Source organism: Gossypium hirsutum, chromosome A02 (genome assembly GCF_007990345.1).
Source record: "Gossypium hirsutum isolate 1008001.06 chromosome A02, Gossypium_hirsutum_v2.1, whole genome shotgun sequence".
NCBI lineage: Eukaryota > Viridiplantae > Streptophyta > Magnoliopsida > Malvales > Malvaceae > Gossypium > Gossypium hirsutum.
Genome location: NC_053425.1, coordinates 28,107,760 through 28,134,623, shown reverse-complemented (window position 1 = coordinate 28,134,623; position 26,864 = coordinate 28,107,760). Strand labels below are relative to the sequence as shown.

Here is a 26,864-nt window from a genome sequence, read left to right as displayed (position 1 = left end):
ATGCGTCGGGTAGTTCGTTTCATGCTTCTTAAGCTGACGAGATGCATATACAGCTACCTTACCCTTTTGCATTAACACATATCCCAAGCCAACATGTGATGCATCGCTGTAGACAATGAATTCCTTCCCAAACTCTGACTGTATTAAGACAGGGGCCTCAGTCAGAACTTTCTTAAGTTTTTCAAATCTTTCCTGCTACTTATCAGTCCAGTTAAAAGGTACTCCTTTACGTAACAATTTAGTCAGAGGTGCAGTAATCAACGAGAATCCCTCAACAAATCGTCTATAATACCCTGCCAATCCCAGAAAACTTCGAATCTCAGATACCGACTTAGGCTGCTTCCAGTCCAGAACCGCTTCAATTTTTTGAGGATCAACCTTAATCCCCTTAGCAGATACCACATAACCCAAAAAAGTTACCTTCCAAAGCCAAAATTCACACTTACTAAATTTAGCGTACAATTGCTTCTCCCTCAGAATCGGCAGAACAACCCAGAGATGAGCATCATGTTCCTCCTTAGCCCTTGAATACACCAGAATGTCATTTATAAATACCACTACAAACTGATCCAGATAGGGTGGAACACTCGGTTCATCAAATACATAAAAGCTGTTGGTGCATTCGTCAGTCCAAAGAACATCACTAGGAACTCATAATGACCATAACAAGTCCTAAATGTCGTTTTGAAAACATCAGTCTCCTTGACCCTCAGCTGATGATACTCGATCGGAGATCAATCATAGAAAAGATTGAAGCTCCTCGAAACTGGTCAAATAGATCGTCAATTCTCAATAAGGGTATTTATTTTTAATAGTTAATTTGTTTAGTTGCTGATAGTCAATGCACATATGCATGGTTCCATCCTTCTTCTTCACAAGCAAAACCGGTGCTCCCCATAGAGACAAGCTAGGATGGATGAACCCCCGATCTAGTAACTCTTGAATTTGAGCCTTAAGCTCTACAAGCTCCTCCAGTGCCATTTTATAATGGGTGATAGACACCGAACCTGTACCAGGTAAGAGCTCTATCCCAAACTCAACTTCATGGTTAGGAGGTAATCCCGATAACTCATCAGGAAAGACATCCAAAAAATCCTTAACTGTTCTGATATCTTCCTCAGACGAACCTGATAAACCGTAATTTAGACATATTTTTACCCCATGTTTAATGCATTTTATGGATGATTTTCCATTAGAATTAGTGAATTTGATTCTCCTAATGCTTTAATTTCATTTTTTATACTTAGGATAGCATAAGAGAGCGAAAGGAACGAGAAACGAGCCAAGAAAAGAGAAAATGGGCCAAAATACGAAATCAACACGGCCTGGACCTCCTCATATGGGAATCCGACATGCCCATGCTATTAAAACAGGCTCGAGCACGGCCTAAAGTAATCGTACAAGGGGCGTGTCCCTGTCGAGCCCAAGTTGAGTCCAATTCGAAAAAGGCTAATTTTGAGGGCTCATAGGCATTCCAAAGCCTATAAATACACCCTAGAAGAGGAGAAAAGGGGACACACAGAATAGGCAGTAAGGAATTACTCCAACGAAGCAGATTGATTTATCTTAGAAGCCGGATTCATCATCAAAACTGAAGATCTCTCCCCAATTCCCCTTCAGAAGTTTTGGGTTTTCTTTATGTTTTGTATTCTTTATTTTTCTAAAATGTTTTCTTATTTAGTTATGAACTAAATCCCCTAAATACCTAAGGGGAATGAAACCTAAGAAGAATCTTGTTATTATTTTTTTGAATTGTATGATAAATATTTAACTTGTTCTTAATTATGTGTTATTAATTCTTGTTTTGATATCCCAGGATACTGATTCAAGATAAGCTCTTATTCAGAGGAGTAATACACCCTGTCTAAGAGTACATTTATCATAATTAAGCAGAGTTGATTGCGCGCCTAGACATAGGGTCACAAGATTTTGCCGAATTAGGGTGAAACCTATTAAGGGGATCCATAGATCGAGTTAATGCAACCCTAGAGTGTTAATTAGAGAAAAGTCTCGGTTATTCAATCTAGGGATTAGAAGTTATTAGTCTTGAATAGGGATAATAACATAACTTAAGGATCTCTATGGAACAAGTTAAATGAATAAATCGTCCGATTCGGAGCCAGAATAACAAGTACAGTCTAGGTGGATTTTTCCTTAGGTATTGTCTAAATTCAATCGATTTTCCCAAAAGCAATTCCCCAATTCTATTCTCTGTGAATTTTTTTTAGTTTAGATAATTAGCTAGTTAAAACAAAACCCTATTATTCTTAGGCTAGATAATAAAAAGACAGTCATTACTGGTACTTTTAGTTCCTTTGGGTTCAACAAACCGGTCTTGCTAAAACTATACTACGATAGGTACACTTACCTACATCGCGATAATAGTTAGTTTCAAGAACGATTAATTATAAATATTTAAAACCTATCACGAAATAACGCGATCAAGTTTTTGGCGCTGCTGCAGTGGAACTAAGATATTAGGAACGCTTAATTTTTATTACTTTAGCCATTTATTTTTCTTGAAATTTAATTTTATATTATTATTTTTTTCTTCTCTTGGCAAGTTTTTATAGTTTATGACTAGAAGAAACCCGTCAGGGCCACTACTTTTTGACGAAGAAATCAATCACACAGTTCATAGAAACCAAAGAGAAATAAGGCGAAGCTTAAGATACACGGAGAATGATCAAGAAGACGATACTCAACCCCCAACCGAAGAGATGGCTGAAAACCAAGGCAATCAGCTACCTCCTGCGATTGCGGTTAATCAAAATCCTGCTCCACGCACTATGTATGATTATGCTAAACCTTCTTTAACAAGAACTGAATCGAGCATAGTTAGACCTCTTGTAGCTGCAAATACTTTTGAATTAAAACCTAACAGTATTCAAATGATACAACAATTTGTTCAGTTTGATGGTTTGCAGGATGAAGATCCCAACGCTCATTTAGCCAACTTCTTAGAACTATGCGATACATTTAAAATTAATGGCGTTTCTGATGATGCCATGCATCTTCGGTTGTTTCCTTTTTCATTGAGGAACAAAGCTAAACAGTGGTTGAACTCGTTACCACGAGGGTCAATTACTACTTGGGAACAAATGATCGAAAAATTTTTACTAAAATATTTTCCGCCGGCTAAAACGGCTAAATTACGTAATGATATCTCTTCTTTTATGAAGATGAATTTGGAAACACTCTACGATGCATGGGAGCGATACAAGGACCTTTTGAGAAGATGCCCCCACCATGGGTTACCGCTTTGGCACCAAGTACAAACATTTTACAATGGTCTGAATCCTTCGACTCGGCAAATGGTTGACGCAGTTGCTGGCAGAACCATCCACAATAAAACACCGGAAGATGCCTATGAGTTTATAGAAGAGATGTCACTAAATAACTATTAGTGGCAAGTCCTGAGGACAAAGCCAACGAAAACAGCTGGCGTTTATAACATCGATTCGGTCACCATGCTCTCTAATCAGGTAGAACTTTTAAATAAAAAGATTGATTATTTTCTTAGTTCTTCACAGGTTCACCCAGTAATGCAGTGCGAAGCAAGTGGAGGTGGAACAAACGATTCAAAGTACCAACCTAATGGCCACAACATGGATAACGAGCAATTAAACTACATGGGTAATAATCCTCGACCTCAAAACAATCCATATAGTAACACTTATAATGCAAGTTGGAGGAACCACCCCAATTTCTCGTGGGGAGGTCAAGGAAATCAAAGACCACAACATCCTCCGGGCTACCAGCAACCACCCTACCAACAGGAAAAGAAGCCACACCTTGAAAAGATGCTCTCAAAGTTTATATCAGTGTCAGAAACCCATTTTCAGAACACCAAGATAGCACTTAAAACTCAACAAGCGTCGATCTAAGGGCTCGAAACTCAGATAGGCCAGCTTTCCAAACTAATCTCCGAACGACCACAAGGTAGTTTGCCAAGTAATACCGAACCTAACCTAAGGGAACAACTCAGCGTAATTAATATTCAAGATGATGAAGGAGTCGTTGAGCCTGAACCAGAATCGAGGTAAGAAACTGTGGTAAGCAAAGGTCAAAGTGAGGTAGATCAAAATACAAACAAACCAGTGACTATCGAATATAAACCTCGTGTGCCATACCCCAACGCGACAAGGAAAGACCGCTTAGATGAGCAATTTGGTAAATTCCTTAAACTCTTAAAAAAAATTACATATTAACTTACCATTTATTGAAGCTCTATCGCAGATGCCAAACGCAATGAAATTTTTAAAGGAGCTTTTAGCAAATAAGCAGAAGTTGGACGAGGCATTGCATGTGGAGCTAAACGCATTTTGCTCGGCCATTCTCCAAAATAAACTGCCCAACTAACTAAAAGACTCAAGGAGCTTTACTATTCCTTGCTTAATTGGTAGTTTAGATGTTAATCATGCATTAGCTGATCTAGGGGCTAGTATCAACGTCATGCCTTACAAAATGTTTAAGCAACTAGGTCTCAGGAAACCCAAACAGACTAGGATGAGCATTCAATTAGCAGATAAAACTATAAGATTCCCTAGAGGTATTATTGAAGATGTACTAGTTAAAATCAATAAATTTATATTTCCCGTTGACTTTATTGTTCTAGACATAGAAGAGGATAGCAACACTCTCTTAATTCTAGGAAGGCCCTTTTTAGCAACTGCTAAAACAATCATTGATGTTGGCACAGGTGAACTCACACTCCGGGTGGGAGACGAAACAATCACCCTTCAATCTCACAATTCTAGCAACACATCAGGAATTGAAGGTGATCATTTAAACTATTCTACTAAAACTAACAATATGGTGCAACCTACTTTGCAAAAAATGAGTCTGAAGGAAGCACACGAGTCGTTCGCAAGTAATAGTAGAGGACCTATTCCTGAAGATTGAAGATTACAAATCAAGGAACTCGATGAATGGCGGACACACAAACCAAGAACACCCGACAAATTGAAACTACTCCAAAACGAGCCCGATACCTCTCTAAATTAACTTAAGGTTAGTGATAAGGTCTTATTAGATGCCGCAAATCCCCACATTGTCACTACCACACCGAATGAGGAAATTCCTCTTATGGTACTCAGTATTTTTTCATTAGGTACGGTAGAGGTGAGTCATCCCAAGTTCGACACTTTTAAGGTAAACAACACCCGATTAAAACCTTATTTTGATGAGATTGATAGTAGGAATGAGGAGTATAAACTCCTCAAACCACCATGACCATTCACTGAAGAGGTAAGTCGAGCTTAGACTATAAATAAGCGCTTCTCGGGAGGCGACCCGAGCACTAACAATATTAATTTCTTTAAATTTTGGTATTTAACTCCTAATTTACTAATAGAAATCTTGAATACAGGTGTTTCCACAGAGACACAGCCAAGCACACGGGCGTGCTTAAGGCCGTGTGAAAACAGGGCAAAAGATTTCCCATCACGAGCTACGATTAAACACTACGGCCGTACGATATGGCCGTGGTCGAGCCTGCCAAAACAACACGGGCGTGCGACATGCCCGTGTGGAAGAACCGTGGGCGAACCTGTTAAAACAGCACGGGTGTGGGGCTTGCACACACCGGCGTGGGAGAAGCGAACGAAGCTAGACACGGTTGTGCGACACGGCCGTGTGAACCCACACGCCCGAGGATCACGGGCGTGTACTAAATGTCAAACGCGCCTAAATTTGAAATTCGCGAATCACACGGGCTGAAATTGGGGAACACGGGCTTGTGCCATGGCCGTGTGCCCCAAAATCTATAAATATCCTGCACTATTCACTTTTTTCCTCATTCAAAAACCCTAACCCTAGCCGCTGCAACTCCACACGGCCTCCCTGCCATACCTGTGCGCCGCCTCCAACTTCGTTTTTAACGTTCAATCTCTCTCCCTTAGCATTTGTTTACTTTTTTCACTTCTATTCTACTTATTACTAATGCTTATTATTAGCATAATCTTCATTGCTTTCGAACCATTTTTTCTTTTAAACATTATTTTATCATTTAGTTTGCATTCTTAGGTTAGTTATTATACATTGCATGTTAAATCAAGTTATTAAAGAAACCTCATACCCATGACTTTACCATGTTCATTCTCATGATATTTCCATGCCAATGTCTATCATTTAATTTGCATTTTTCAATTATTTATCATACATTTCATGCTGTTAGAATAGCCTCACTCTTTTGTCCTACACATGCCATTACTACGCCCATTCTCATACAACGATAAGGTCACGAAATTATTATATTAGTTATGTTTGGTTGTAGTTGAAATTCTGCTCTTTTTTTATTTATTTGCAAATTGTATTCCTTTTCCTTTGACCACTTATCAAGATGACTTGATGATTCTAATCATAGGTACCATGTCATCTTCAAGTGGTAAAAAGGCCGTCATACCTACCTCGAAGAAGAGGAAGGGAGCGTCATCTTCTGCGGGTCCAACTATAGAAATTCGTCACCCTCTCCAGCAATTCCCTCGAGGGCCCCAAGAAGAGCTTTTCCAAATACTTCAGGCCTGACCCTGAATTGCGGGCCAGTGCATCGACTGGGTTGCTGTAGAACAAGTTCAGATGGCTGATGCGATTCGGGCCCTCTTAACCATCGACCCTTGTGAGCTGTTCTTTGGGATTATCGAGTCGATCTATCTCGAGCTCACAATGGAACTATGCTCAACGTTCCATCTTCAGACCGTAATGACAAATTACGATGATCCCGGCACGGTCCAGTTTCGCCTAGGTGGGTTAGTCCGCCAGCTAAGCTTCCCAGAGTTCGGTGCTGCACTAGGCTTATATACGGAGGAGTTCAAGGAGGAAAATGAACTACATGCTCTCACTCGCCACATACATTGTTCTCCCTCGAAGTGTTGGCACACTTTGACCCCTGGTGCAGCCTCCTACAATCCTAGCCGCTTCAAGGAATCAGTTCTCCCACCATCCCTGAGGTACCTACACGCCATTTTGGCTCACACGATTACAAGGAGGCGAGAGAGCACGGGTGTTGTTAACGCTCACAACGCCTACTTCTTATGGTGTATGTCGCACGGGCACGTCATCGACCTTGCCTATTTCATCTCCCTTGCGATTCAGCACCAGACGAAGCGGCATCAGAAGGGGTCATCTCCATTATCCCCTATGTGACTTGACTGGCGTGACACTTCGGGCTCCTCAAAACCGAGGCCCAAGAATCATCCCTCACCCTCATCGGCCAAATGTCTCCACAAGGCATCTCGAGCATGCTTAGCATGAGGATGATCGAGAGGCATCGAGGAACCTACCCTCCCCAGTATCGTCTCGCCTAATCTACTGAGGATGAGGCCTACGAGGACATTTCTGATATGTCCCCCACAGCACAAGGACCCACTGACTCAGCCACCACCACCCTCTCGTCCAGTTCATGCGGCGGCTTCATATGCTGGCATCTCTGAGCGCCTCACTCGATTCAAGTAGCAATGTTTTCAACGATTTGACAACATTGATGCTACTCTACAGCAGATTTGTCAGCACCTTCACATCCCATCGCCAGTCCCACCTTGCAAACCATCCAGCGATGAAGATGTTTAAAAATATTTATTTATTATTTTATGTTTTTAATTATTATTGAAACTACTTTTTATTTTTATTGATTTTAGAAATTTTATTTTTAATTATTAATTTCGATTATTTCTTTTTGAGTAATTATTCTTCCTAACATTCCCTAAAAAGTTCTTAATTTTATCACAGTTATATAGAGCTCCTAAGCTCATCGTCACATAGGAACTAAAACTCCACCGGAAAGGTTCTCCACAACTGCCATGTCCTGATCGACCACGACCATAGCTACCACTAGATATAATATTCTTTTGGCACAGGACTTATGGACTAATGAACCTCTACGACCGCCGGAGTATCCTCCTCCACTCTCAAACCGATTACTCTCCAAAACTCTAGTTCAAGGAATTCATCATACAGGAAGTTTCACCTCTCTCCGTATCTTATTTTTATATTCTATAATACCTATCTTTGTACATTGAGGGCACTGTACATCTTAAGTGTGGGGGACATTCATTTCATTATCATAAAAATCCTTGAAAGATTACCTTGTTCTCTTGAAAAACTCTCATATCATATTTAGGATAAATTTTAATTGATTTATGATTTTGATTGATATATCTTGAATTAAAACATAGGGATTTATGCATTAATTGTTTAAACTTTAAGACATTAGAGAATCAAGCATGATAAGTTGATTTTTAAGAATTTAAAATTATAGGTTGTTTCCCCAAGTCTAGGTATTACTTTGAATTAGAATTCACGAGTCTAAACATCAAAAAGCCATAATTTTTGTGAGATTTTTGAGCCTTTGAGCATCTATTAATTCTTTCATGCTCACTTTTATTATTACTTTGAGTGCGTCAGTATTGAACTATTATTCTAGAACTTGCTTGATTATGCATGTCGAGACCACACCATTTGATTTGATATGTCAAAATGATTAAGGCACTTAGGATTAACCCACTCATGCCATGAAAAGCCTACCTCCACGATTAACCGTTAGTAAACCCCTTTGAGCCTAATAAGCCATTCTTTGTATCAACCTCGATATTAACCCTTAACCCATTATTGTTGAAATCCCCTAAATTAATTTGATCCCTATTTTTGTCGAGATTTGAATTGAAGAAATTGCTTAGCTATGTCTTGTTTGTAATAAGTTAGTCTTTGAATATTTAACTTGTTCTTAAAAAAAACTATGTATACATATCAGTAATTCCATATTCTGAGATGAAGCTCAGTTGTATGCAAGTGAAGATTAACTCTTTTTCTAGTTAGGCAATCCTTCAATTCAATCTCGATTCTAGCCCTTTCTTTTAGCTTGTGACCACACCCCCTAACCAAGCCTCACTACAACCCTCTAAAGACCTTTTAATTGATGTATCATCTTAAATTATAGTGGTGGAGATTTGATTTTCATGCAAGCCTATGGTAATGACTTTTCATTATTGACTATTGAGTGCTTCATTTATTGTCCTTAAACACCTCCAGTGATTTGAGTGAATCTTCAGTGAGGATGTGAAACTCTGTGATATTCTGAATCAAAGGCAATTACTCAGATGAGGAGAGACACCTATGTTCGCATGATTAAATACTCAACCCAGAATGTTTGAAATTTTTATGTTCTTTTAGTTGAAATTCTCAATGTATGATTACTTATGGATTAATTTGAGATATTATCGATAGAAATTATAAGTTGAGAAGAATTTATTTTGATTATGAGTTGAGAATTTTGCTTGAAGACAAGCAAATGCTTAAGTGTGGGGGTATTTGATAAACCGTAACTTAGACATATTTTTACCCCATGTTTAACGCATTTTATGGATGATTTTCCATTAGAATTGGTGAATTCGATGCTCCTAATGCTTTAATTTCATGTTTTATACTTAGGAGAGCATAAGAGAGCGAAAGGAACAAGAAACGGGCCAAAAATGGAGAAAATGGGCCAAAATACGAAATCAACAAGGCCTAGACCTCCTTACACGGGCATCCCACAAGTCCTTGTCATTCCAACAGGCTTGAGCACGGCCTGAAGTAATCGCACACGGGCGTGTTACACGGGCGTGTCCCTGCCAAGCCCAAGTTGAGTCCAATTCAGAAAAGGCTAATTTTGAGGGCTCATAGGCATTCCAAAGCCTATAAATACACCCTAGAAGATGAGAAAAGGGGACACACAGAATAGGGAGTAAGGAATTACTCCAAGGAAGCCGATTGATTCATCTTAAAAGCCAGATTCATCATCAAGACTGAAGATCTCTCCCCAATTCCCCTTCAGAAGTTTTGGGTTTTCTTTATGTTCTATATTCTTTATTTTTCTGAGATGTTTTCTTATTTAGTTATGAACTAAATCCCCTAAATACCTAAGGGGAATGAAACCCAAGACGAATCTTGTTATTCTTTTCTGAATTGTATGATAAATATTTAACTTGTTCTTAATTATGTGTTCTTAATTCTTGTTTTTGATATCCCAGGATACTGATTCAAGATAAGCTCTTAATCAGAGGAGGAATAGACCCTGTCTAAGAGTACATTTATCATAATCAAGCAGAGTTGATTGCGCGCCTAGACATAGGATGACAAGATTTTGCCGAATTAGGGTGAAACCTAATAAGGCGATCCATAGATCGAGTTAATGCAACCCTAGAGTGTTAATTAGAGAAAAGTCTCAGTTATTTAATCTAGGGATTAGATGTTATTAGTCTTGAATAGGTATAATAACATAACTTAGGGATCTCTACAGAACAAGTTAAATGAATAAATCATCCGATTCGGTGCCAGAATAACAAGTACAGTCTAGGTGGATTTTTCTTTAGGTATTGTCTTAATTCAATCGATTTTCCCAAAAGCAATTCCCCAATTCTATTCTCTGTGAGTTTTTTTTTAGTTTAGATAATTAGCTAGTTAAAACAAAACCCATTATTCTTAGGCTAGATAATAAAAAGACAGTCATTACTAGTACTTTTAGTTCCTTTGGGTTCGACAATTCGGTCTTGCTAAAACTATACTACTATTCAATAGGTACACTTGCCTACATCGCGATAATAGTTAGTTTCAAGAAAGATTAATTATAAATATTTAAAACCTATCATGAAATAATGCGATCAGAACCCTCAGAACTTGAAGCACTAACATAGGCTAAATACGCCTCACAACCCTTACACACCAACTTCTCAGCCCTGAGGGCAAAAATCACATTTGACAAATAATTTCGATGCTCTCCAATCACAATTACCTCATCAACCTTTTTAGTTCTCAGTATCATCCGCTTTGCAGCACAGTCCAAATTTGGCTGATGCTTAACCAGCCTTCCCATGCCCAATATTATGTCGAACTCCCCAAAAGGGAGTTCCATCAAGTCAGCTAAAAAGATCATTTCTTGAACCTCCAAAGGTACATCCTTAAACAATTTGTACACTCTCACTAACTGCCCTAATAGACTCAACACAGTAACCTCACTCGTAGTGTTTTCAACCATAATACCCAAAGTCTCAGACACAGTGCATGCTATATAAGAGTGTGTAGATCCAACATCAAGCAGTGCGATATAAGGTACATTATGAATAAAGAACGTACTTGTAATAACATCTGGGGCGTCTTCATCCTCTCGACTACGTGCAACATAAACCAATTATTGCTGCCTCGCCTCAGTATGTCCAGCACCTCTGCCCAGTGCTCCACGACCACGACCCATACCATTTCCTCCTCTGGCCAGGCCACGGCCTCTCAGTGGCTGCTGAAAACCCCTCTATAGCTAAATAGTACCCATACCAGTAGCTTGCATATGATCGGGCCTCCGTGGACAATCTCTGATAAGATGCTCCATAGATCTGCACCTCAAACATGCCTCTATCCTTACCCAGCACTCGCCCTGATGGTATTTCCCACAAACAGTATAAGGCTACAACTCAAAAGTAGCAACAAGGGGCCCAACTCTGACTGGCCCATCAACTCTCTAGCCTTTTTCATAGGCCTCAAAGCTAAACTTGAGGGTTCCCAAACCTTCTTGTTCCTTCCCCTATCTGACTCACGATTCTGGCGCTCAATGCATTTCACATCCTTAGCAATCTTCGCCTTTTCCACTAACACAGTAAAATCTCGCTCCCTCTGTGGAGCTATCAAAACTCGTAGATCATCTCTGAGGTCGTCCTCAAAATGCATGCAACGCTCATATTCAGTTTCCATAATGCCTCGCGCATAGTGGCTCAATCGCAAAAATTCTGCCTCATATTCAGCCACGGACTTAACCCCCTAGGTCAGATTTAGAAACTCCCTTCTACGGGCATCTACATAGCTAACACCCATATACTTCCCTTGGAATACATTCTTGAAAAACTCCTAAGTCAATCGATCAGGCTGAGTAACCTCTTTCATAGTAAGCCACCACTGATAGGCTTCATCTCTCCACACCAACACTACACCTATCAGTTTCTACTCTAGAGCACAGTCGAGGTCATCTATGATCCTCTCTATGGCCTTTATCCAATATTCAGCCACATTAAGGGTAACTCCAATGATACCCCTAAAGACCTCAACCCCATTAGACCTGAGTTATTCCGTTACCAACCCACGGTCTATAATACTACTATTGGGCCCAGCGACCCTTTTCAAAATTTGCAGCATAGCTTGGGACAGTGTGTCATCCCCAGCTACCCGATCATATAACCAGTCTCAGTCACAGGTGAACCCGGTGCCTTTCTTGCCTCAACATTAGGCATATGACCCGATACGGAAGACCCAGCCCAAGCACCACCACAACCTCCATCGCGGCCTCTAGTACCCCTTCCATGAGTACCTCTGGTACTCATAATTGGGTTGTGTATTATCTGTATTAACAATTTTATGCATTACTTTTACAGTTTCTGTGTTTATTAAGGGATGTTTTATGAAAAATAGCTTAAATAATTCAGAGTTTTTTTTTCGCAGATTGTACTCTTACTACAGGTTTAGGTTACCCTAGCAAAGGTTTCAGTACAATCAAACAGAAGCTTTAGAGAACTTACAGGATCGGTGCCGGAAACTCGGTAGACCACACATTCAAAAGTATCACTTCAAAAATTCTTTTCAACTATTTGAAACAGTTCCTTTGAAAATTTACATTTTTATAAAAACCCAAATCTACAGCTGAGTTTTGCAACCTGACTCTGATACTACTAAATGTAACATCCCAAACCTGGCCTAGACGTTATGGCTGCATCTGCGATGTTACGGTTAGAGTAAGTTTTAAAAATGTAGTATTATTAAAAAAGTCTGATTGTGTTAAAACCTTGTTTGTGATCTTTATAAAAAGCTATCTTATTTAATTTATTTGTTAAATTACAGGTTCATTAAGCAAAACATGTCTCGTACAAAATTGTTATTACATATTGTTCGTTGCAGAAACTTTTGAAACCAGTTACGTGGCATAATAGTTGAAAACCATTTACCTTTTGAAAACTGGAGTCCTACTGCTAGCAGATATAAGTCAATTTTAATAAATCCCCAAATAAAATGAAACATTAAAATGGCCTTATTACATGAAATTTACCCAAATAAAACTACTTTTACTAAATTCAAAACGAGAGCATAATCAGTGGTGTGGCCATCTCCGAGTCCCTTGCAGCACCAACCCACCTAAGGATTACTTGCACAGATAGGCAGAAAATGTGAGTTTATAAAAACTCAGTCTGTAATCCATATTAACAAACAGTCAAACATACAGAGTTGAACAGTCTGGGCCTAAGCCCATATCAGTAGCAATATCAGTGTGGGCCTTAGCCCAATACAGTAGTAGTATTAGTGTGGGCCTTGGCCCATTTCAGTTCAGTATCAGAGATGCATACAAAGATCCTACCTATCCATCATCTACACTCTACTCTGTCCAGCCCTACACTCTATGTGAAGATAAAATCGACCCACCCATCCCTACACTCCAGAATAAAGTACCGGTTGCGGCACTATCAATAATTTGTAGCAGAACTGCCAGTAATAGGCTTATAGCCTTTCGGTACACTTCCTCCAATATCATATGTCCCACCCCATGCAATGCAACATAATATAAATGTACATACACAAATAAGATGACATGCTTAAACATTTATATATCACATAGGGGTATTTCCGTCATTTACCTCATAGGGGTATAACAGTCATAACTTAAATTAGGCTCTAGGTGTACTTACCGACCTAACTGTAGGTTCGCATTTGTCTCGTGCGACCCGTGTAACCTTAATAATTAAACAGCAAAAATGGGCCCAAGCCCATAATACGATCCATGTGGGCCTACATGCTCGTGTGGCCAAATAAGCCCAAATAATGGCCTTGGCTGAGTAACCAATGCAACCGGCCCAATAATCTCCACAATCCGGGTAGTTTATCCATGTGGGGCCCATGAGCCCATAGGGCCCACACGGCCCATTTTGGCCCAACGTAGCCCAAAACGACTTAACCTACAAAATCACTTTTGGTGGTCTCCACAATCACATGTTCGCACTTTTGCATTTAGATGACCACACGAACGAACGCACACCCATGTGACTTTGATGATGCCAGTTTTTCGGCTTTTGCCGTTTCACATTAGAAGTAGTGTGATTACACACCTGGTTGTGAAAACGAGTAAGTTAGCCCAAGCACACTCCACTAATGCTTAGCTTGAACAAGCGTGGATAAAGCCTGCTTAGAACACCGATGAAAGTTAATATCAGACACTTGATGATTATCTTAGGACGAGAGATGAGAAGAAGATTCTGATTGTTCTTGAAATCCAAGCGAACTCCTTCACTCCACGAGTAATACAATCGATCCCTAGGCAACGCAAAAGTGATTGAGTGCAAGGGAGGGAGAGAGCTAAATCTGAGAAGAGATGGAAGGTAGAAAAGAAATGGCAATAGAGACTAGGCAGAAGGTTGATGGAACGAAACAATGTTTGGCTTCAAGGAAGGAAGTGTTGGGTACACAATACTGAAAGTGAGAAACGAAAAAGAAACCCGATATTCGAAAGTAGAAAGATGGAGAAAAGAGAAGAAGTCGACTGAGTAAAACAGAGTATAGGAGAGCAAAACTAGAATACCCGAATGGTTACAATTGCTATTCGGCCACCCAACAAGTAATACCCGAAAAGAAAACAACAAAAGACAATTTTTTCAGGGAGCCAAAACTCTAGCACTATTTCGACACTAAGAACAAAAGTGACTGAATTTCCACAATAAGCTTCCCACTTCGGCATGACAGTACCTCACACCCCAACCTCCCCTATTTACTCCTAAAATCTCTTGCCTTATCTCTCAAACCACCAATTCAAACTCCTCTCAAATTCCCCCCTAACAATCGGCCACACACACCAACCAATAGAGTTTCGGTCAACCCTAGCTACCAACCTTGCGAGAGCAGCAAAAAATTACTTCCTTGCGCATAGGGTAGCTCAAACTTAAGACCCCTAGGCACACCCCCACGCCACTTACAATTAAGCTAGCAGGCGCATCATTGCCATGATTCACTCATTTTAATCTGAAAGTCCATTATCAACATGCAAGGGTTTATTCAACAAGAAGACAAAAATTTTGCTAAAGCCTAGGTTTGAACCCAGGACATCTCACACTACTCAAGACCCTTAACCATCACAGCAAGTAAGCCAACATGCAATTAAATTACTAAAGATTTGGGGCGTTACATTATGGGTGAAAGAATTAGCTTGAAAATAGCCTAATTCTTGTCCACACGGCCTAAGACACGGGTGATCGCGTGATTTCGTGATAGGTTTTAAATATTTATAATTAATCATTCTTGAAACTAACTATTATCGCAATGTAGGCAAGTGTACCTATCGAACAGTAGTATAGTTTTAGCAAGACCAGATTGTCGAACCCAAAAGAACTAAAAGTACTAGTAATGACTGTTTTATTTATTATCTAGCCTAAGAATGAAAAGGTTTTTGTTTTAACTAACTAATTATCTAAACTAAGAACTCACAAATAAGAGAATTGGGGAATTGCTTTTGGGAAAAGCGATTGCATTAAGACAATACCTAACGAAAAATCCACCTAGACTGTACTTGTTATTCTGGCTCTGAATCGGACGATTTATTCATTTAACTTGTTCCGTAGAGATCCCTAAGTTATGTTATTATCCCTATTCAAGACTAATAACGTCTAATCCCTAGATGGAATAATTGAGACCTTTCTCTGATTAACATCCTAGGGTTGCATTAACTCGATCTATGGATCCCCTTATTAGGTTTCACCCAAATTCGGCAAAATCTTGTCACCTATGTCTAGGCGTACAAACAAGTCCGCTTAATTATGACAAATGTAGTCTTAGACAGGGTCTATTCCTCCTCTAAATAAGAGCTTATCTTGAATTAGTATCCTTGGATATCAAAACAAGAAATAAGAACACGTAATTAAGAACAAGTTAAATATTTATCATACAATTCAGAAAATAATAACAAGATTTGTCTTAGGTTTCATTCCCCTTAGGTATTTAGAGGTTTTAGTTCATAACCAAATAAGAAAACATCTCAGAATAATAAAAAATACAAAACATAAAGAAAACCCAAAAATCCTGAAGGGAAAATTAAGGAGAGATCTTCAGTCTTGATGGTGAATCCAGCTTCTAAGATGGATCAATCGGCTTCCTTGGAGTAATTCCTTACTCCCTATTCTATGTCCCCCTTTTCTTCCTCCTCTAGGGTGTATTTATAGGCTTTGGAATGCCTAAGAGCCCTCAAAATTAGCCTTTTCCGAATTGGACTCAACTTGGGCTCGGCAGAGACACGCCCGTCTGCAATTACTTTAGGTCGTGCTCGAGCCTGCCAAATTGACACGGCCATGTGGTCTACCCGTGTGAGGAGGTCCAGGCCGTGTTGATTTCGTACTTTGGCCCATTTTTTCCATTTTTGGCCCATTTCTCATTCCTTTCGCTCTCTTATGCTCTCCTAAGTATAAAACATGAATTTAAAGCATTAGGAGCATCGAATTCACCAATTCTAATGGGAAATCATCCATAAAATGCGTTAAACATGGGGTAAAAGTATGTATAAATTACGGTTTATCAAATACCCCCACACTTAAGCATTTGCTTGTACTCAAGCAAAATTCCCAACTCATAATCAAAATAAATTCTTCTCAACTTATAATTTCTATCGATAGTATCTCAAAATAATCCATGGGTAATCATACATTGAGAATTCAACTAAAAGAATATAAAAGTTTCAAACATTCCAAGTTGAGTATTTAATCATACAAACATAGGTGTCTTCCCTCATCTAAGTAATTACCTTTGACTCAGAATATCACAGAGTATCACATCCTCACTAAAGATTCACTCAAATCACTCAAGGTGTTTAATGACAATAAATGAAGCACTCAATAGTCAATAATGAAAAGTCATTACCGTAGGCTTGCATGAAAATCAAATCTCCACCACTATAATTTAATATGATACATCAATCAAAAGGTCTTTAGAGGGTTGTAATGAGGCTTGGTTAGGGGGTGGTCACAAGCTGAAAGAAAAGGTTAGAATCAAGATTGAGTTGAAAATTTATTTAACTAGAAAAATAGCTAGTCATCAATTGCGTACAACAGAGCTTTTCTCAGAATATGGAATTTAAATACTGAAGCTTACAAAGTATACATTTTTTTTAGAACAAGTTAAATAACATAGACTATCTATTAAGAACAAGGCATAGCTAAACAATTTATTCAACTCAAATCTCGACAAAAATAGGGATTAATTTAGGGGATTTCAACAATAATAAGTTAAGGGCTAATATTAAGGGTATACAAAAAATGGCTTGTTAGGCTCAAGGGGGTTTACTAGGGGTTAATCATGGAGGTAGGCTTTTCATGGCATGAGTGGGTTAATCCTAAGTGCCTTAATCATTTTGACATTTCAAATCAAATGGTGTGGTCTTGACATGCAAAATCAAGCAAATTCTAGAATAACAGTTCAATACTGATGCACTCAAAGCAATAATAAAAGTGAGCATGAAAGAATTAATAGATGCTCAAAAGGCTCAAAACTCTCACCAAAAATTATGGCTTTTTGATGTTTAAAACTTGTGAATTCCAACTCAAAGTAATACCTAAACTTTGGGGAAACAACCTAAGATTTTAAATTCTTAAATATCAACTTATCATGCTTGATTCTCTAATGTCTTGAGGTTTAAACAATCAATGCATAAATGCCTATGTTTTAATTCAAGATATATCAATAAACGTCATAAATCAATCAAAATTTATCCTAAATACGATATGAAAGCTTTTCAAGAGAACAAGGCAGTCATTCAGGGATTTTTCTGATAATGAAATAAATACCCCCCACACTTAAGATGTACATTGCCCTCAATGTACAAAGATAGATATTAGAATAGAAAAATAAGATAGGGAGAGAAGTGAAACTTCCTATATGATGAATTCCTCGAACTGGAGTTTTGGAGAGTAATCGATGCGAGAGTAGGGGAGGATACTCCGGTGGTGGTACAGGTTCATTAGTCCATAAGTTCTGTGCCAAAAGAATATTATATCTAGTGGTAGCTATGGTCGTGGACGATCAGGACATGCAGTCATGGAGAACCTTTCCCAGTGGAGTTTTTAGTTCCTATGCGATGATGAGCTTAAGAGCTCTATATAACTGTGATAAAATCAGGAACTTTTTAGGGGATTTTAGGAAGAATAATTACTCATAAAGAAATAACTGAAATTAATAATTAAAAATAAAATTCTAAAATATAATTAAAATAAAAAGTAGTTTTAATAAAAATTAAAAACAAAAAACAAAAAATAATTTTTTTTAAACATCTTCATCGCTAGATGGTTTGCGAGGTGGGACTGGCGATGAGATGTGGAGGTGCTAACAAATCTACTGTAGAGTAGCATCAATGTTGTCAAATCATTGAAAACACTGCTGCTCGAATCAAGTGAGGCACTCAGAGATGTCAGCATATGAAGCCGCCGCATGAACTGGATGAGAGGGTGGTGGGTGGCTGAGTCGGTGGGTCCTCGTGCTATAGAGGGACATCATCAGGAATGTCCTCGTAGGCCTCCTCCTCTGTAGATTAGGTGAGCCGATATTGAGGAGGGTAGGTTCCTCGACACTTTTCGATCATCCTCATGCTAAGCATGCTCGAGATGCCTTATGGAGACATCTGGCCAGTGAGGGTTAAGGATGATTCTTGAACTGCGGTGCTGAGGAGCCCGAAGTGCCGAGCCAACCGAGTAACATAAGTGCCAATGGAGATGACCCCCTTCCTATGCCGCTCCGTCTGGTGCTGAATCACGAGGGCGATGAAATAGGCAAGGTCGATGATGTGCCCGTGCGACATACATCATAAAAAGTAGGCGTCATGAGTGTTGACGATGCCAGTGCTCTCTCGTCGTCCTGTAATCGTGTGAGCCAAAATGGCGTGTAGGTACCTCCGAGATGGAGGGAGAGCTGATGCCTTGGAGCTCTAGGGTTGTAGGTGGCCCCACTTGGTACTAGTGCGTCCTATCATCGTAAAGGAGAACGATGGATGTGGCGATTGAGAACATGTAAGTCATTCTTCTCCTTGAATTCCTCCGTATATAAACCCAGCGCCGTACCAAATTTTGGGACGCTGAGCTAGCGGACTAACCCGCCTAAGAGAAATTGGATCATGCCAGGATCATCGTAGTTTGTCATTACGGTCTGAAGATGGAACGTTGAGCATATTTCCATCGTGATCTCGAGGTATGTTGGCTCGATGATCCCAAAGAGAAACTCGTCGGTGGTTAAGAGGGCCCGAATTGCTTCAGCCAACTGAACTTGTTCTGCTACGGCCTAGTCAATGCAACAGCCCGCAATTAAAGGTCGGGCCCGGAGTAATTGGAATAGTTCTTTTTGGGGCCCGATGGGGAACCTCAGGAAAGGGTGACAAACTTCTGCAGTAAGACCCGAGAAATATGACACTCCTTTCCTTTTTTTTGAAGCAGGGACAGCGGCATTTTTACCACGTGAAGACGACATTCTGAACCTGCAATCAAAACCATGACTTTATTTTGATGAGTGGACAAGGAAGAATGTATCTAAATTCAAAAAGTCATAGATTATGACTAATACTTCAGCCACAACTATCATCACTTAACAATTCTTAATCAAACTAATCCATTTTATAGCATAGTTTTATGGCATTGCATGATAATAGCATGAATAATAATAAAAGATATATATAAAAAAAGAATTGGCAAATAACAAGAAGCATTTGAAAAGTAAGAGGATTGAGTTAGAATATTTGAAAAAGGCATGAGTATTCCACCTATCCTAGCCATGAATATTTTACTTTTAACTAGTCAAATGGAATAAAGGAATCTTGTAATGAATTAAAAAAAACTTGAACATGAAAAAAAAATGAAAAATTCTAGATTATGACATTTAAAAGTATGAAAATAACATAAAAACTTGCATATTATTATGATAAAAAGCCTTAGAAATCATTAAAATAGACAAGAAAGAAGTAAACAAACGCTAGGAAGGGAGGATTGAGCATCCAAAATGGAGTTGGGAGCGGTGCACGGGCGTGGCAGGGAGGCCGTGTGGAATTACAGCGGCTAGGGTTTGGGTTTTTGAGTGGGGAAGACAATGAATAGTGCAAGGTATCTATAGATTTTGGGCCACACGGCCGGGTAACACGCCCGTGTTCCCCAATTTCAGCCCATGTGATTCGCAAATTTTCAATTCGGACGCGTCTGACATTTTGTACACGCCCGTGTTCCTTGGGCGTGTAGGTGCACACGGCCGTGTCGTGCAGCCGTGTCTGGCGTTGTTTGCTTCTCCCATTCCCGTGTATGAAGACACACCCCCATGTCAATCTAACAGGTTCGACCACGGGTGATAGACACGAGCGTGTCACACACCCGTGCTGTTTTAACAGGTTCGCCCACGATTCTTCCACACGGACGTATCTCACGCCCGTGCTGTTTTGGCAGGCTCGACCACGACCATGTCGCATGGCTGTGGCGTTTTATCGTAGCCCATGTTTGAGGATATCTTTGCCCTATTTTCACACAGCCCTAAGCATGCCCGTGTGCTTGGCAGTGTCTCTGTGGAAAGCTTGTATTCAAGTGCTCTGTTAGTAAGTTAGGTGTTGAAGTTTAAATTTTAAAGAAGTTAATACAGTTAGTGCTCGGACTCCCAAGAAGCTATTAATTATAGTCTAAGCTCGACTTACCTCTCCGTTGAATGATCATGATGGTTTGAGGAGTTTATACTCCTCATTCCTGCTATCAATCTCATCAAAATAGGGTTTTAAACGGGTGTTGTTTACCTTAAAAGTGCCAAACTTGGGATGACTCACCTTGACCGTACCGAATGGGAAAATGCTGAGTACCGTAAGAGGGATTTCTTCATTCGATGTGGTAGCGACAATGTAGGATCTGCGGCATCTAATAAGACTCTATCTCCAACCTTAAGTTGATTTGGAAAGGTATTGGGCTCGTTCTGTCATAGATTCGATTTGTCGGGTGTTCTCGATTTATATGTCTTCCATTCGTCTAGCTCCTCGATTTGTAGCCTTCGATTTTCATGAATAGGTCCTCTAGTATTGCTTGAGAATGGCTCATGTACTTCTTTCAGACTCATTTCCTGCAAAGAAGGTTACACCATATTGTTAGTTTTAGTAGAATGGTTTAGACGATCACCTTCAATTTCCAATGTGTTACCGGAATTACAAGCTCGAAGGGTGATTGTTTCATCTCCCAGACGGAGTGTGAGTTCACCTGTGCCAACATCAATAATTGTTTTAGCAGCTGCTAAAAAGGGCCTTCTTAGAATTAAAAGAGTGTTGCTATCCTCCTCTATGTCTAGAAAAATAAAGTCAACGGGAAATATAAATTTATCGATTTTAACTAGGACATCTTCAATAATACCCCTAGGGAATCTTATAGTTTTATCAGCTAATTGAATGCTCATCCTAGTCTGTTTAGGTTTCCCGAGACCTAGTTGCTTAAACATTTTGTAAGGCATGACGTTGATACTAGCCCCTAAATTAGCTAATGCATTATTAACATCTAAACTACCAATTAAGAAAGGAATCGTAAAACTCCCTGGACCTTTTAATTTGTTTGGTAGCTTATTTTTTAGAATAGCTAAGCACACTGCGTTTAGCTCCACATGCGACGCCTCGTCCAACTTCCGCTTATTTGCTAAAAGCTCTTTTAAAAATTTCATAGCGTTTGGCATCTGCGATAGAGCTTCAATAAACGGTAAGTTAATGTGCAATTTTTTTAAGAGTTTAAGGAATTTACCAAATTGTTCATCTGAGCGATTTTTCCTTGTCGCGTTGGGGTGTGGAACATGAGGTTTTATATTCGACATTCACTGATTTGTTTTTATTATGACCTACCTCACCTTGACCTTTGCTTACCACAGTTTCTTGCCTCGGTTCTGGTTCAGGCTCAACGACTCCTTCGTCATCTTGAATATTAATTGCGTTGAGCTGCTCCCTTGGGTTGGGTTCAGTATTACTTGGCAAGCTACCTTATGGTCGTTCGGAGATTAGTTTGGTAAGTTGGCCTATCTGACTTTCAAGCCCTTGGATTGACACTTGTTGATTTTAAAGTGCTGTCTCGGTGTTCTAAAAATAGGTTTCTGACACCGATATAAACTTTGAGAGCATCTCTTTAAGGTTCAGTTTCTTTTCCTGTTGATAGGGTGGTCGTTGAAAACTCAGAGGATGTTGTGGTCTTTGATTTCCTTGACCGCCCCACGAGAAATTGGGGTGGTTCCTCCAACCTGCATTGTAAGTGTTACTATATGGGTTATTTTAGGATCGAGAGTTATTGTTACCCATATATTGGACTTGTTCCTCCTCGATGCTAGGGTTGAAGGGTTGATACTCTGTGCATGCTCCTCCTCCATTCGTCTCAAACCTCATTACTGGATGTACCTGAGTAGAACCAAGTAAACCATCAATCTTTTTATTTAGAAGTTCTACCTGATTTGACAGCATAGTAACCGAATCGACATTATAAACGCCTCTTGTTTTAGTTGGCTTAGTCCTCATGACTTGCCACTGATAGTTATTGAGTGACATCTACTCTATAAACTCATAGGCATCTTTAGGTGTTTTGTTATTGATGGTTCCGTCAGCAGCTGCGTCAACCATTTGTCGAATCGAAGGATTTAGGCCATTATGGAACGTTTGAACCTGTAGCCAAAGCGGTAACCCATGGTGAGGGCACCTTCTCAGTAAGTCTTTGTATCTCTCCCATGCATCGTAAAGATTTTCTAAGTCCATCTACACAAACGAAGAGATATCATTACGAATTTAGCCGTTTTAGCCGGCGGAAAATATTTTAATAGAAATTTTTCGATCATTTGTTCCCAAGTAGTGATTCACCCTCGTGGTAATGAGTTCAACCACTGTTTAGCTTTGTTTCTCAATGAAAAAGGGAATAACCGAAGACGAATGGCATCATTAGAAACACCATTAATTTTAAATGTATCGCATAGTTCTAAGAAGTTTGCTAAGTGAGCATTGGGATCCTCATCTTGCAAATCATCAAACTGAACAAACTGCTGTATCATTTGAATAGTGTTAGGTTTTAGTTCAAAAGTATTTTCAGCTACAGCAGGTCTACCTATGCTCGATTTAGTTCCTATTAAAGAAGGTTTAGCATAATCATACATAGCGTGTGGAACAGGATTTTGATTAACTGCAATTATAGGAGGTAGCTGATTGTCTTGGTTTTCAGCCATCTCTTCGGTTGGGGGTTGAGTATCGTCCTCGTGCTCGTTCTTTGTGTATCTTAAGCTTCGCCTTATTTCTCTTTGATGTTTGCGAACTGTGCTGTCCATTTCTTCGTCAAAAGTAGTAGCCCTAACAAGTTTCTTCTAGTCATAAACTATAAAAACCTGCCAAGAGAAAGAGAAAAAAAGAGTAAATTAATAAATAATAATAATAAATTAAATTAAATTAAATTGCAAGAAAAATAAATGGCTAAAGTAATAAAAATTGAGCGTTCCTAATATCTTAGTTCCCCGGCAACGGCACCAAAAACTTGATCTCGTGATTTCGTGATAAGTTTTAAATATTTATAATTAATCGTTCTTGAAACTAACTATTATCGCAATGTAGGCAAGTGTACCTATCGAACAGTAGTATAGTTTTAGCAAGACCAGATTGTCGAACCCAAAGGAACTAAAAGTACTAGTAATGACTGTTTTTTTTATTATCTAGCCTAAGAATGAAGAGGTTTTTGTTTTAACTAACTAATTATCTAAACTAAGAACTCACAGAGAATAGAATTGGGGAATTGCTTTTGGGAAAATCGATTGAATTAAGACAACACCTAACAAAAAATCCACCTAGACTGTACTTGTTATTCTGGCTCTGAATCGGACGATTTATTCATTTAACTTGTTCTGTAGAGATTCTTAAGTTATGTTGTTATCCCTATTCAAGAATAATAACGTCTAATCCCTAGATGGAATAATTGAGACCTTTCTCTAATTAACACCCTAGGGTTTCATTAACCCGATCTATGGATCCCCTTATTAGGTTTCACCCTAATCCGGCAAAATCTTGTCACCCTATGTCTAGGTGCCCAAACAACTCCACTTAATTATGACAAATGTACTCTTAGACAGGGTCTATTCCTCCTCTGAATAAGAGCGTATCTTGAATCAGTATCCTCGGATATCAAAACAAGAATTAAGAACACATAATTAAGAACAAGTTAAATATTTATCATACAATTCAGAAAATAATAACAAGATTCGTCTTAGGTTTCATTCCCCTTAGGTTTTTAGGGGTTTTAGTTCATAACTAAATAAGAAAACATCTCAGAATAATAAAGAATACAAAACATAAAGAAAACCCAAAACTCCTGAAGGGGAAAATGAGGAGAGATCTTAAGTCTTAATGGTGAATCCGGCTTCTGAGATGGATCAATCGGCTTCCTTGGAGTAATTTCGTACTCCCTATTCTGTGTCCCATTTTTCTTCCCCCTCTAAGGTGTATTTATAGGCTTTAGAATGCCCAAGAGCCCTCAAAATTAGCCTTTTCCGAATTGGACTCAACCTGGGCTCGGCAGAGACACGCCCGTGTGCTATTACTTCAGGTCGTGATCGAGCCTGCCAAATTGACACGGCCATGTGGTCAGCCCATGTGAGGAGGTCCAGGCCGTGTTAATTTCGTACTTTGGCCCATTTTCTCCGTTTTTGGCCCGTTCCTCGTTCTTTTCGCTCTCCTATGCTCTCTTAAGTATAAAACATGAAATTAAAGCATTAGGAGCATCGAATTCACCAATTCTAATGGGAAATCATCCATAAAATGCATTAAACATGGGGTAAAAATATGTATAAATTATGATTTATCAATGGGCGTGTGTCTCAGCCGTGTGCGACACATGACCACGCGACACGACCGTATGTCCCCTATACCTTACAAAGGATTGCAAGTCAGGCTGTTACACGGCCTGGTACACAGGCGTGTGGCTTGGCCGTGTGACCTAAGTTAAAGTGTTTCATGAGCACAGACACAGGATAGGACACGGTCGTATGTCCCTACTTTGAATTTCCACACGGCTTGAGACACAAGCGTGTGTCTCAGCCGTGTGAACCCTGCAGTTTGAAAAATTCTAACTTTTTCCCAAAAATTCTCTACATTTCTGATTTAGTCCCGATGCATTTCTAATGTGTTTTTAGGGTCTCAAGGGCTCGTATAAGGGACAATATGCATGTATTTGAATGGATTATATCATGATTTATGACATGTTTATAAATGAATGTTTTAAGTTTTAAATATTCTGGTAATGCTCTGTAACTCTATTCCAGCGACGAATATGAGTTAGGCGTGTTACATTAATAAAAAACACTGTTGAGTTCTTCATAGTGCAAAATAATATGAATACACTATGTATTCAAAAAGGGATGCTAAGCCCATAAAAAGGGTGATTCTTAAGTAAGTACTCCGAACTGATTATATTATGTTGATGTGATTCAATGTTGATTGTGAAAATATGTTTACATTCCAATACTCATATTGTGTGATATGTTGGCATTATATGATATGCATGATATATAAATCATGCCACTGATATTGAAATTGAGATATATGATACGCATGTTAAGCATGCCCACTATACTGATTATAAATCTAATTCACATGTTAGGCATGTCCACTAAAAATATTGTTCATAGATCATATCATATTCATGGGGTTGGGATGATTATGAAAGGAGGAAGACTTTGGCAGTTTTACTGCAATATTGAGTGGTTTGGCCACAACGTTATTGATTCACCTAACCACAATGTGTGGCTTGTTTGTGATATTGAGTGGCTTGACCACAACGCTATTTAGTGGCTTAGATATTGAGTGGATTGGCCACAACGTGAAGTGTTATTGGATGGATAAGTTCTGGGGAACTTTTTATTACTGTGTAGCGGAGATAAGTAGAAATGTTTTTGTAATACTTGCACTAATTTCTGAAAAAAAGCTCTGAATTAACATCCTCATGCATACTGCTATCTAAGAAATTGTGTTGATATATAAATTCTTCTTTTTTTATGAAATGTGTTTAAATTACTGGTTGTTACCCAAGTTAAGACTTTATGGAATTAAATTGTATAAATTCTCTGTAACATTTTGATTTGTATACTAAATTCATGTTTAATACTTGTGTTAAAACTCCCATTGATCTTTAAGCTCACCCCTACTTGATTTTTTGACATTTCATAAACCCCAAGGTTAGGACATGGACACTATTGATGGAGAAGTACTCGGACGATTTTAGAATAAATTTTTTATACTTTATTATTTTGGTACTTGGAGTATTTAATTATTATTTTTGGACTGTGGCATGGGACATAACTTTGGGGATTTTTATTCTGATTTGCATGATTTGATTGCATGACATTAGGTTCCAAAAATTGTATAAATTAGTATTTGATAAGGTTATGCATGAAACTTAGTTTTTATTAAAACCTGACAAAATCAGTCTTTTCTGATGTATCAATGAAAATAAGTTTCAGACAAAAATATAACTTAGTTTTTGAGGTTTTAAATTTTTTACTGATTTTTTATCAAATTTTCATGAAATACTAATTTTTAACAAAATATGTTTTTTTTTGCAAAAAATTTTGTTGCAATTTTTATAAAAATCTGTCAATATTACATTTTTCTGTTGCAATTATGAGAAACAAGTTTTTAATAAAACTAGACTTTGTTTTCAAAATTATTAATGTTTACAAATGAGATTTTTGGAGAGATTTGAGTTTTATGAAGTTAACATGGTTTTCTGAATAATGATGAATAACCAAGTTCCCTAGTTTTGAAGGAAAAGACAAATGTATTTGAAATATGGTTGGAATTATGAAAATTTTGAATAGCGATCAAA

General features: G+C 38.7%; 2 non-coding genes across 2 annotated transcripts; one reads left to right on the top strand and one right to left on the bottom strand.

Moving 5' to 3' along the window:
* Positions 1-3,149: 3,149 nt before the first annotated feature.
* LOC121217274 (small nucleolar RNA R71) lies at positions 3,150-3,256 on the bottom strand. The gene has a single exon (XR_005913376.1). It is a non-coding gene; the product is annotated as a small nucleolar RNA R71 (small nucleolar RNA).
* A 19,432-nt stretch (positions 3,257-22,688) lies between these two features.
* Positions 22,689-22,794, top strand: LOC121217512 (small nucleolar RNA R71). Its single transcript, XR_005913602.1, has one exon. It is a non-coding gene; the product is annotated as a small nucleolar RNA R71 (small nucleolar RNA).
* Positions 22,795-26,864: the final 4,070 nt, after the last annotated feature.